This window comes from Schistocerca piceifrons, chromosome X (genome assembly GCF_021461385.2).
Source record: "Schistocerca piceifrons isolate TAMUIC-IGC-003096 chromosome X, iqSchPice1.1, whole genome shotgun sequence".
In the NCBI taxonomy this organism is placed as follows: domain Eukaryota; kingdom Metazoa; phylum Arthropoda; class Insecta; order Orthoptera; family Acrididae; genus Schistocerca; species Schistocerca piceifrons.
This window is the reverse complement of record NC_060149.1, coordinates 315750701-315764652: the sequence shown is the minus strand read 5'-3', so window position 1 is coordinate 315764652 and position 13952 is coordinate 315750701. Positions and strand designations below refer to the sequence as shown.

General features: G+C 42.6%; 1 protein-coding gene across 1 annotated transcript in view; it reads left to right on the top strand.

The window, feature by feature from the left end:
• LOC124722335 (coiled-coil domain-containing protein 63) overlaps positions 1-13952 on the top strand; it is a 262170-nt gene that overhangs the window by 218318 nt on the left and 29900 nt on the right. The window lies entirely within an intron of this gene.

Genomic DNA, 13952 nt, shown 5'->3' with positions numbered 1-13952 from the left:
CGGTCCTACGACACTTCCCTGCGGCACACCTGAAATCACTCCCACTTCGTAAGACGTTTCACCATTGAGAATGACATGCTGCGTTCTGTTATCTAGGAACTCTTCAATCCAATCACACAATTGGTCTGATAGTCCATATGCTCTTACTTTGTTCATTAAACGATTGTGGGGAACTGTATCGAGTGCCTTCCGGAAGCCAAGAAACACAGTATCTACCTGGGAACCCGTGTCTATGGCCCTCTGAGTCTCGTGGATGAACAGCGCGAAGTGGGTTTCACACGATCGTCTTTTTCGAAACCCATGCTGATTCCTACAGAGTAGATTTCTAGTCTCCAGAAAAGTCATTATACTCGAACATAATACGTGTTCCAAAATTCTACAACTGATAGACGTTAGAGATATAGGTCTATAGTTCTGCACATCTGTTCGACGTCCCTTCTTGAAGACGGGGATGACCTGTCCCCATTTCCAATCCTTTGGAACGCTACGCTCTTCTAGAGACTTACGGTACACCGCTGCAAGAAGGGGGCAAGGTCCTTCGCGTACTCTGTGTAAAATCGAACTGGTATCCCATCAGGTCCAGCGGCCTTTCCTCTTTTGAGCGATTTTAATTGTTTCTCTATTCCTCTGTCGTCTATTTCGATATCTACCATTTTGTCATCTGTGCGACAATATAGAGAAGGAACTACAGTGCAGTCTTCGTCTGTGAAACAGCTTTGGAAAAAGACATTTAGTATTTGGGCCTTTAGTCTGTCATCCTCTGTTTCAGTACCATTTTGGTCACAGAGTGTCTGGACCTTTTGTTTTGATCCACCTACCGCTTTGACATAAGACCAAAATATCTTAGGATTTTCTGCCAAGTCAATACATAGAACTTTACTTTCGAATTCATTGAACGCCTCTCGCATAGCCCTCCTCACACTTGATTTCCGTACGCGTAATTTTTGTTGGTCTGCAAGGCTTTGGCTATGTTTATGTTTGCTGTGAAGTTCCCTTTGCTTCCGCAGCAGTTTTCTAACTCGGTTGTTGTGCCGCGATGGCTCGTTTCCATCTCTTACGATCTTGCTTGGCACATACTCACCTAACATATATTCTACGATGGTTTTGAACTTTGTCCACTGATCCTCAACACTATCTGCACTTGAGACAAGACTTTTGTGTTGAGCCATCAGGTACTCTGAAATCTGCTTTTTGTCACTTTTGCTAAACAGAAAAATCTTCCTACCTTTTTTAATATTTCTATTTACGGCTGAAATCATCGATGCAGTAACCGCTTTATGATCGCTGATTCCCTGTTCTGCGTTAACTGTTTCAAATAGTTCGGGTCTGTTTGTCACCAGAAGGTCTAATATGTTATCGCCACGAGTCGGTTCTCTGTTTAACTGCTCAAGGTAGTTTTCAGATAAAGCACTTAAAAAAATTTCACTGGATTCTTTATCCCTGTCACCCGTTATGAACATTTGAGTCTCCCAGTCTATATCCGGCAAATTAAAATCTCCACCCAGAACTATAACATGGTGGTGATATCTACTCGAAATATTTTCCAAATTATCCTTCAGGTGCTCAGCCACAACAGCTGCTGAGCCAGGGGGCCTATAGAGACATCCAATTACCATGTCTGAGCCTGCTTTAACCGTGACCTTCACCCAAATTATTTCACATTTCGGATCTCCGTCAATTTCCTTCGATACTATTGCACTTGTTATCGCTAGAAACACGCCTCCCCCTTCACTGTCCAGCCTGTCTTTGCGGAGTTGCGTCAGCTGTTCCCCATTCCTGGTCTTTTTTCTGGAATTAGCATATGTAAATCGACTTCTTCATGCATGTGCAATTAAATTTTTATTTTATTAGAAATAATTTAGTCTCAAGTTTTTCACTTTCATAAAATTCCCAGTATGCGTTTAGCGTCATAGTTCAATACAGTGCAGTGTTTCCGTCTATACTGCAGAGTGAATATAACTTATTGGTCGAGTTTCTGAGGCTTGCTTTCACCAGCACTCAGCTTAAATGGGTAATCTTACTAGCGTGGATTAGCGTAAGTCTGAAGTTTTCAAGTTGATACTTAATTCCATTTACTATCTAGTAGGATATTTGTACACTGTAGTTCAAAACGGTAGCTTCATTTACCGATTATTGCTGTCGGGTCTATGAGTATCTGTTATTGTAGTTCCACCAGGATTTATACTCTAATGAAAATACTGTCATCATCTTCCATCGTCATCTGGAGATTATTATTGGTATCCTCCCGATGAATGATAACACACGGCCCCACCGAGCTGCCATCGTGGAGGAGTACCTTGAATCAGAAGATATCAGGCGAATGGAGTGGCCTGCCTGTTCTCCAGACCTAAACCCCATCGAGCACATCTGGGATGCTCTCGGCCGACGTGTCACTGTATGTCTTCAAACACCTAGGACACTTCGGGAGGTGCGACAGGCGCTGGTGCAAGAATGGGAGGCTATACCCCAGCAGCTGCTCAAACACCCGATCCAGAGTATGCCAACCCATTGTGCGGCCCGTGTACGTGTGCAGGGTGATCATATCTAATATTGATGTCGGGGAACATGCGCAGGAAACAGTGGCGTTTTGTGGCATTTGTGTTTCGGGACGATTTTCTCAACTTATCACCAATATCGTGGACTTAGAGATCTGTGTCGCGTGTGTTCCCTATATGCCTATGCTATTAGTGCCATTTTTGTGTAGTGCCACGTTGTGTGGCACCACATTCTGCAATTATGCTTGATTTATCAGCATGAGTGTAGAATCTGTATGTAATTCCTGCTCATTCTTGAAAAAAAAAGAAAGAAAAAGATCTTGGTTCCTTGATGATATGAACTGTGTCCATACAAGGTCTAGCCTAAGCTTGCGCTAGAAACTGCCCAAAAAATGTTTTGCACCACCAGCATATCTGCGAATGCGTGAGGGCGTAAATCAAAGGGGCGCAATGAAAGCAAGAATAAGTCTTTCTAAGTTAAGAAAAAATAACTTTCATTTGAAATAATAAGAAGCAAATAACCAAAACAAAAACATTTTTTTTATCTTTCATATTTTTGCATATGCTTGAAAGCAAAATTAACTGTTGAGTAACATTTAATGTTTTGATGCTCCATTGCCTGCATTTTAACATGAGTGGATTCTCTTGTTATGCTGTCTCACTCTTCGACGACAGCCCTCCTGAGGTCATTCAGAATGTGGCGAAGGACACTGCAAGGACGTACTACCAGTCTCAAGCATACTGACATGGGATCATGTAAACTGATACCAGTGCCCATTCCATTCGGTTGATTCCTACCACCTTGAAGAAGGTGTTCAAGAGGTGGGTGGGATGTGTTGGTTTATTATCGTCTTGAAAGACGACCTCATTACCGAAATGTTTACTGCCGAACTGGGCAGTCGTTTGGCGGGTCTTATCTCAGTAATGCACAGGTCTCGAACAACCCTCGATAATGACGAGAGGCATCTGACATCCATATACGGTACTAGTTCAAAACATGATTGAACCTCTTGCTTACTGAATCCGTGAGGCTATATCTCTCATCATTGCGCTGGTATCCGGCACATTCTTCCACGAAGATCATCAAACAAACTCTGCACACACCGGTAAGGAATACGTGATGGCAGATGTCCAAGTTCAATTCCAGGTGTTCTCTTAACCACCTTGTTAGTGTACTACGGTACTGTGTGTTTTGTACTTATTTTTCATAATGGACCCCCAGAGGCCAAATTGTCGTTTGGAGACAGTTGCATACTAGTTCGACATAATCCTTCCAGTTGCTTCCAAAAAGGCATCAGGTGGTTTTTTATATTTTTCGCGGAGTACGTACCGATTCCCTGGGAGCAGTGATGAGGAAGATAATGATGATGATGTTTTGTTTGCGGGACGCTCAGCTGCGCCGTTATCAGCGCCCTCATAAAGCCCCTATCTTCATCCAGTCCAATCTCGCTACGTTTACGAATGATGATGAAATGATGAGGACAACACAAACACCCAGTCCCCGCCCAGAGAAAATCCCCAACCCCGCAGGGAATCGTACCCGGGACCCCGTGATCCACAGGCAGCAAAAATAAGCCATTAGACCACGAGCTGCGGACGGGAGCATTGAGGAATACGTTTTATCACAAAATTCAAATTATTCAGGTCATGAGGATGGCACGAAACTTTTTTGAGCAGTTCACGTTGGACTCCGACTTTATGATTTCGCCGCTGTTCACTTCTGCTTTTATCTAGTTACAAGATTCTAAAACTGTGTTGGTATCAGTATCGCTAATAAGTAAGACGGTTCTGGGACCTTACCTTGATGGATCCTCCAAGTAACTAATACCAGATTAGCATTTTTTCTTTCTGATACGCAAGAAGCCTTGTTTTTACCTTCCAGTTATGTGGCTGATACAATCCATCTGTCTGACTGTAGGAAGTACGGGTCTCTTTTAACCTAAATAACCCCAATGCACCCGAAACACATACTCTGCAACCTGAATAACCGTCTACCGTGTGTAAGTCTGACGTACTGAGGAGACGTCCTACAGTGGTCTACCCCACAGCGAAGTTCAAACAATCTGCACCCAAGTTTGTTGCAGAATTTTGTAAGTCTCGTCTTCAAACCACCGGACAGCGATCGGTACTGGGTTCCACGCTGCAAGTAGCGAGTGGTACTTCCAACATTTAACTCTCTCGTTTACTATTTCTCATGCCCATTCATTCGTTGTCATCAACTGCCCTAAAAACAAAAACTGCTTAATTGTATCTAAGAACTGAAGCGAAGTATAGTTTCCTTTTCGTTGTCTTTATTTTATATTATTTTAGTTATATTTTAATAGATTTTTATGCGTGTATTTTAACTTCCTCTTGTGAGTCCTTCCATTCACTATTGAAATATACGAGGGTTGTTCGAAAAGTATGGAACGATCGGTCGAGAATTGGAAACCACAGTGAAAATCAAAACTGTTTTCTTTGCACATTTCGCTATACCTTCCAGGTACTTCTCTACATAGTCGTCGCTCCGACTTAGACATTTGTCGGAGCGTAATATCAAATTTCCAACACCATCGTCATAGAAGGCAGCCGCCTGTGCTTTCTGATAATTCTCTATGCTGGTCTATAGCGCGTAGCCTATGCCTAAGTGTTGTCTTCGTATCCAGCGTTTCATGTGAACAGAGATGATACTCAGGACGAGCCAATTAGGGCTGTGTTGTGGGTGATCGAACACTTCCCATCGGACACTTCCCATCGTCTTCACTGCCTCTGTAGAGTGTGGCTGAAAATTGCCATGAAGAAGGAAGTGCGTGACAGTTGTTAGGTGGGCTGCATTCATTAAGGTGAAGCCTCTCAGCGGCCCCTCCTACTTGCATCTCACAACTGAAAAGAGTGTCTTGATGCGATCGACGGGCATACTAGAGACACTGCCCAAAACGTCTGTAAAAAGCCTCGTCGGATTTTCACAGTGGTTTCCATTTCGCGACTGATCGTTTCTCACTTTCCGAATAGCCCTCGTATCAGCACTGGAACCGTAGAGTATCATCAGAAAAGTTAAGGTACATCACATGTGTTAAGTAACAGGTATTCCTCTTTCTTTATCCAGATTAAGGATCAGCGTATTTCCTCTACAGTTCCTGAGAATGGCTTTAGTGGCTTGGATTCTTCTTACCTGATATTTCTTTGAGGTCTGAGCAGCCTAAATCGTAGTGTACAGGAAGCCATATGTTTATCAGTATATCTGCTTTTGAAGCCAGGACGGCAGGACGAGGAATGTGAACCGTCGTCCTTCCAAAAGCGAGTCTGGTGTGCTAATCATTGAGTCACCTCGGTCGGTAGGTGAAGTGTAAATATCACAGGTGCAGCGTAATAGAAAGTCTGTTCATCAAAGGCAAAAAATTGCAAAAACTGAGAAGACAACAATGTTTCATCGATTTCAACCGCCACTAACAACGAAGGGACGAACAGAGGACTTGAGAACTCGTAACAAGAGACGAACACACCGTAAGTAATTTGAGCGCCCAAATCATCGTGGTATACAATTAATAAGCTATAAATAGGAAACTGTATAGATGTATTAGGTATAAGGTACCTTATTTCAGGAAAAACAACAGAGCAAGCTATATAAATTAAAGCGAAAATGCATCTGATAAAAATTACATTGTTTTGCTGCAGTAAGTATAAGGGGGACCGAAAAGTTTCCGATTGAGATCGTTGCTACGACATATATGCCACCCAGAGCGACTCTGATGCGGGTATATAAGCACCGACATGTAGGTAAGGGGTTTGTCTGGCATTCGAACGGTAACGTTTTGATCGCCGCTGTATAAGGCGGAAAGCCAATATGAATCGAATAAATCATAATTACATTATTACTCTGTTGAGATCCATCAGAGACCACGGGTTCTTTATACCAAAATAGAAAATATCCCTCCAGAACCTCTGACATTTGGTTGGTGGTGTTCGTGATCACCATGTATATGTCGCCCTAACCGCAGTGAGTATTACGCTCTGCAATGGATATACACTGATGGAAAAAATCGCAGTACTAAAAATAATCAACGTAGAGTTATGAAACTTGTGTGGATACACTTGTCTACGTAACACTGCAAGATCAGAAACCAATGTAAGTGTGAAATAAACAATCGCAACTGTGAAATGCTGGTACATTAATGAACGGTGTAACCTCCAGAATGTTAATGGAAGCATGCAAACGTGCACGCATTGTGTTCTACAGATGGCGAATGTCGGTTTGTGGGCTAGAGTTCCATGCCTGTTGCAGTTGTTCGGTCAATACAGCGACGGGTAATGCTGTTTGTGGATGACGCTCGACGTATAAATTTGCAGTCAGGGTGCGTGGGGGTACTACGAGAGTGCTCCTGCTATCATACAACATTGCACACCAGACCATAACTCCAGGTGTAGGGCCAGAGTGTCTAACACGCAGACAGGTTGGTTGCAGGCGCCCACCTAGTCTCCTTCTAACCAACAGACAACCATCACTGACACCGAGGCAGATACAGCTTTCATCAGAAAACACAACAGACCTACAGCCTGCCCTTCGATGATCTCTCGCTTGACACCCCTGAGGTCACACACAGATGTGATTTGGCGTCAATCGAATAGACGCTACGGCCGGCCGTTGGGGCCGAGCAGTTCTAGGCGCTTCAGTCTGGAACCGCGCGACCGCTACGGTCGCGGGTTCGAATCCTGCCTCGGACTTGGATGTGTGTGATGTCTTTTTGGTTAGTTAGGTTTAAGAAGTTCTAATTTCTAGGGGACTGACTGTGACGGCACGGTTCCTTCCGTCCCTTTTCGACGTTCCTGCACCTACCTGTGAACATTGTCTCAGTAGATCATCAGTAGGGAAGCCGAGCGAAAACTACTGTACTTCCACGTGAACCAGGCTGCAATTATAGTCACTAATCTACGTTTCGAGAGAAAGTTTTCACAGGAAATGAAAGGTTGGAAATTTTGTCTTTAACTATTACATTCTGAAACTTAGGTGAACAAGTATCACCGCCGAGCCCGTGTTAGTCTTAACACAGTCACTCACAATCCCTTTTCCTCACGTTAGCAAGTTTATGGTGTTGCATTTCCCGAAAACATAATAGCTACAAAAATACGGATTGTTTTTGACTGAGAATGCTCGCCAAATATTAAGTCTGTCGGTACCTAATGCAGTTACAGTTTTTAGCCACCGGCCTGCTCAATACGCCACGCGGAATTTATGTCTTTTCTCGTCACAAAATTCACTTAAAAATTCCGAAATTTCTACACACCCATCGGAATAATTATGCCGTCACTTTACGTCACTTTTGATCACTTTTGATGTATGAAACACTGCTAGATCCGGCAACTTATCATTTCCCTCTGAACTACTACTACACACGTCCGAACTGTTTCATGGTTAGGCTCCGACTCCTCTCTAGAATACTCTAAGTCTTCTCTACCAGCAGAGAAAGGCGCGCGAAGAATATGGCTTTACCATTGGTCAGTTAACTCAACATCCAATAGCAAAACAACATTCTCCCGCGTCAGTCCGCGCTTTTCATCAATAACCAATCGCAAAATAGTAAACCTAACGACTGCGCTTTTTACCGACGTAATTACCTAATATGCTGAAGTCTTGTTTATGCATAAAGTTATTTACTATTGTTATTTATACCTGAATTAACTTTCCCTTTACCATAAACTTACTTTACAAATGTATTCTACAAAAATCCCCTTTGTCCACATCCATACTTCTTCGAAATGCTCCCACACTAAATCCTACTACAAACTCGTTAAACAATTATCTTCATATTAACCTTAACCCACACTCACGCATCATTCATACTGCTAAAACACATTTATAACATTTTACATACACAAAAAGCAATAATAACACTGTATAAAAATACTAGAACAGTTTATGAAAAACATTCTATTACTTTAGTGCACTCTAGTGGGCACAATAGAAACTAAATCACAGTCCCCTATCCAATACTGTCCTCTATCGGCTGAAACATAAACTACGCGCGCGTCCAGTCTCGCGTCACCATCTGTCACTATCCAGCTCTGAGACACATCTCCCACTTAACCGCCTCCAAGGCAGGATTGGTATACGGCGCTACGCCTCATGATGACCTCAGATGTTAAGTCCCATAGTGCTCAGAGCCATTTGAACCCTTTGAATAGAAGCTACAGGGCCTCTGGTTCGGAGCTGTCCTTGAAGTAACAGATTTGTAACGGTTATTTGTGGCACAGCGGTCCCAACTGTTGTTCAAATTGCTGCGGCAGAGCAGTACGATTCGCCAAAGCCATACACGGCATAGGGTGGTCTTCTCGTCGGTAGTGCCACCTGGCTGTCCGGAGCCCAGTCTTCTTGTGATCGTACATTCAGGTGACCATCACTCCCAGCAATCATGTACACTGCCTATTTTTCTGCCAAGTATCGCAGAAGGAACATCCAGCTTCTCATAGCCTATCTCACGACCTCGTTCAAACACAGTAAGGTGTTGATAATGGCGTCTTTTTCACCTTAAAAGCGTTCTTAACTAACGGGAATTCGCCACGTCCAATCTCAAAGGTAACTGACTCTCTCGACTGTTACAGTGTTTATTTAAAGTAAATCTGATTTACATCCTCATAGTGGGCTACTAGCGCCACTCTTGTACGACTGGCTCGAAAACTGACTAGACATCGTCTTTCATATGTAGAAACACGCCTACCATTTTTCGTCTGTGTCGCAGAACTCCTTCTTCGTGTAGCGCTGTTTTTCTGTCAGTGCATTTCCAGTGTAGCTCCGGCAACCTCTTTGCCCGCTGTGCTTTGCGGGCCCCTGTGACTGCTCGCCGGCAGACGCCTTTACATGACCCAGTAATACTGTATCGCTGTCCAACGTAAACTCTAATCCGGCTCTCCAAGCCAACCTACATAATGTACTCACCACAGAACTTTATTAAAACGTCAGTATTTCTGTCCTAGAAGGAGAGGGGTTTGTAGTGACATATCCCACATCACTACCAATACTTTTGACCTGCAAAAATGGTTCAAATGGCTCTGAGCACTATGGGACTTAACATCTACGGTCATCAGTCCCGTAGAACTTAGAACCACTTAAACCTAACTAACCTAAGGACATCACACAACACCCAGTCATCACGAGGCAGAGAAAATCCCTGACCCCGCCGGGAATCGAACCCGGGAACCCGGGCGCGGGAAGCGAGAACGTTACCGCACGACCACGAGCTGCGGACTCTTGACCTGCAATCAGTGTATACGTCTACCTGTGATTTGACTGCAGTGGTGAAGATTTCATTCTCAGCTGAATTTTCATTGCAAGCTACGGCTTACGGATTCTGCCATGAATGTTCGTATGCAAACAATAGTTAAAAATAAATAGACTATAACAGATATTCTGTGTTACGCAGTATATAGACGAAGAAGTACGCAACAACATAAAAATAAAGAAATACGAAGGTATTCTCTATAACACAATAACGTGGAGAGCAGACAAATGGGAAGAAGTTGAATAAATCTGAACAGAAGAGGCAACAGGACTGTGATGCTGCTTCCTGCTGTGTACATATATACTGTGGTGCGGTCGATTCTGAAATACTTCCATATTCTTGTTACAGTGACATTACACCTTGCATTGTTAATTTTATTGACTGGCTTATCACTGAGAACACCTTGGTTAGTGTATGTCTTATTTCAGTCACTGGACTTAGGTATGGATGTAATAATCGGTCCACGGGTGTGAATATCTTATTCGTAGCATTATTATTGTTGCATATCAACCAAAACCTCTAAAAATAAACGCAAAATATATCTCTTTAAAACAGCAGATAAAAATTCGCTTGATGCCTTTCTAAGAGAGAGTCTGCATTCCTTCCAAGCTAAGTATGTAAATGCAGACCAGATATGGCTCAAATTGAAAGATACAGTATCGACAGCAATAGATAGATTCCTACTGCACAAGTTAATAAGAGACGGGGCTGACCCACCATGGTACACAAAACACGTCAGAACACAGTTGCAGAAGCAACAAAAAAAGCGTGCCAAATTCAGTAGAACGCAAAATCCTCAAGACTGGCTAAGTTTCACGGAATCTCTAAATTTAGTGGGGATGTCAATGCGAGATGCTTTTAATAGTTTCCACCATTAGACATTGTCTCAAAATATGGTAGTAAACCCAAAGAGATTCTGGTCGTATGTAAAGTACGCCAGTGGCAAAAACAGTCAATACGCTCTCTGCGCGCACCAGTGGCAAAGACAGTCAATATCGTCACTGCGCGATGGCCATGGAAATGTTACCGATGATGGTGCCACTAAAGCGGAGTTACTAAATACAGTTTTCGTAATTCCTTCGGGAAAGAAGACGAAGTAAATATTCCAGAATTCGAAACCAGAACAGCTGTTAGCATGAGTGACATAAAAGTAGATATCTTAGGTGTTGCGAAATCACTTAAGAAAGGCAAGTCTTCTGGTCCAGATGGTATACCAATCAGGTTCCTTTCAGAGTATGCGGACACAATAGCGACTTTCTTAGCAATCATATACAACCGCTCATATACAACGAAAGGTCTGTTCCTAAAGACTGGAAAGTAGCACAGGTCACACCAATAGAAGTAACCCATTGAATTACAGACCCATATCACTGACCTCAATTTGCAGTAGGATTTTGGAGCGTGTACTGTACTCGAAAATCATGAATCACCTTGAAGAAAATGACTTATTGATACATAACCAACTCGGATTCAGAAAATATCGTTCCTGTGCAACACAGCTCGCTCTTTATTCCCTTTAAGTAATGAGTGCTGTCGACAAGGGATCTCAGATTGATTCCATATTCCTAGATTTCCAGAAGGCTTTTGATACCGTTCCCCACAAGTGACTATTAATCAAATGGCGTGCATATGGGGCATAGTCTCAGTTGTGTGACTGGATTATTGATTTCCTCTGAGAGGTCACAGTTCATAGTGATGGATGGTAAATCATCGAGTAGAACAGAAGTGATATCTGGCGTTCCGCAAGGTAGTCTATTTCCTGATCTACATAAATGATCTAGGTAATAATCTGAGCAGCCCTCTTAGATTGTTTGCAGATGACGCTGTAATTTGCTGTCTAGTAAAATCATCTGATGATCAAATCCAATTACAGAATGATCTAGAGAGTATTTCTGTATGGTGCAAAAAGTGGCAATTGGCACTAAACAAAGAAAAGTACGGGGTCATCCACATGGGTACTAAAAGAAATCCGATAAATTTTGGATATACGATAAATCGCACAAATCTAAGGGCTGTCAATTCGACTAAATACCTAGGAATTACAATTACGAGCAACTTAATTTGGAAAGATCACATAGATAATATTGTGCGGAAGGCGAAACAAAGACTGCGCTTTGTTGGCAGAACACTTAGAAGATGCGACAAACCCACTAAAGACACTCCCTACACTACACTTGTCCGTCTTCTGCTGGAATATTGCTGCGCGGTGTGGGATCCTTACCAGATAGGATTGACAGAGGACATCGAAAAAGTGCAAAGAAGGGCAGCTCGTTTCGTGTTATCGAGCAATAGGGTTGAGAGTGTCAATGAAACGATACGCGAGTTGGGATGGCAGTCACTGAAACAAAAGCGGTTTGGTTTGCGGCGAGATCTATTTACCAAATTTCTATCACCAACTTTCTCTTCCGAATGCGAAAATATTTTGTTGACAACCACCAACATAGGGAGAAATGATCATCATAATAACATAACAGAAATCAGAGCTCGAACGGAAAGATTTAGGTGTTCATTTTTACCACGCGCCATTCGAGAGTCGAATGGTAGAGAAGTGGTATGGAAATGGTTCGATGAACCCTCTGTCAGGCACTTAAGAGTGCATTGCAGAGTAACCATGTAGATGTAGATGTAGATAAATAACATGCGACCTTTATAATAAAAGGTTTGGACGTGTGCGTTTAATGAAACATATCTCTTTCACAATACAAACTAATTAAAAATGAATACATATGTTAATGGAAAACAAGGGGAAAATCTGGTATGTCCTTACCAATGTTAGGTTTATGTTGCCAGATTCTCGATCGTCTTAACCTTTTCTTCAACGTTTGTAATTAAATATAACTATTCTTAGGCGTACAACACAATTTTATCTTTTTTATATAGACTTATTTCTTAACGTATTCATTGTACTCTTTCGTGCCTTAGCAATTTTTTCTTACAAAGGATTGTTACGTCCCAATGATTTGCAGTGGCCTTGCCGAATTGTTGTCTAGCACTACAGGATTCTGTTCTTTAACCCGGCGATCGAACCTTTACATAATAGTTGTGATCATACTTACATTCTTACCATAAACAGATTGTTAAACACAGTTGTGCGACTGGTATAGCGCTTTTATGTTAAACGTGCCTAAAATTCCGAACTTGTTACCTACTCTCGCCTACTCTCCTACATTATATACAACCACGAAGAAATATTATATTACACTGAGGTTAGCCACCTCCAATGTGGCAACGTAAGTAGATGACTGTTGTATACAGGGTGTTACAAAAAGGTACGGCCAAACTTTCAGGAAACATTCCTCACACACAAATAAAGAAAAGATGTTATGTGGACATGTGTCCGGAAACGCTTAATTTCCATGTTAGAGCTCATTTTAGTTTTCGTCAGTATGTACTGTACTTCCTCGATTCACCGCCATGATTTCATATGGGATAATCTACCTGTGCTGCTAGAACATGTGCGTTTACAAGTACGACACAACATGTGGTTCATGCACTATGGAGCTCCTGCACATTTCAGTCGAAGTGTTCGTACGATTCTCAGCAACAGATTCGGTGACCGATGGATTGGTAGAGGCTGACCAATTCCATGGCCTCCACGCTCTCCTGATCTCAACCCTCTTGACTTTCATTTATGGGGGCATTTGAAAGCTCTTGTCTACGCAACCCCGGTACCAAATGTAGAGACTCTTTGTGCTCGTATTGTGGACGGCTGTGATACAATACGCCATTCTCCAGGGCTGCATCAGCGCATCAGGGATTCCATGCGACGGAGGGTGGATGCATGTGTCCTCGCTAACGGAGGACATTTTGAACATTTCCTGTAACAAAGTGTTTGAAGTCACGCTGGTACGTTCTGTTGCTGTGTGTTTCCATTCCATGATTAATGTGATTTGAAGAGAAGTAATAAAATTGGCTGTAACATGGAAAGTAAGCGTTTCCGGACACATGTCCACATAACATATTTTCTTTCCTTGTGTGTGAGGAATGTTTCCTGAAAGTTTGGCCGTACGTTTTTGTAACACCGTGTATATGTGTCTGTCGTTGCCGTCTTTCAATACTATCCCATTGCTATCCATATGAATTACTTTGTGAAAGACACACACACGCCGGCCGGAGTGGCCGTGCGGTTCCGGGCGCTGCAAAATGGTTCAAATGGCTCTGAGCACTATGGGACTCAACTGCTGAGGTCATTAGTCCCCTAGAA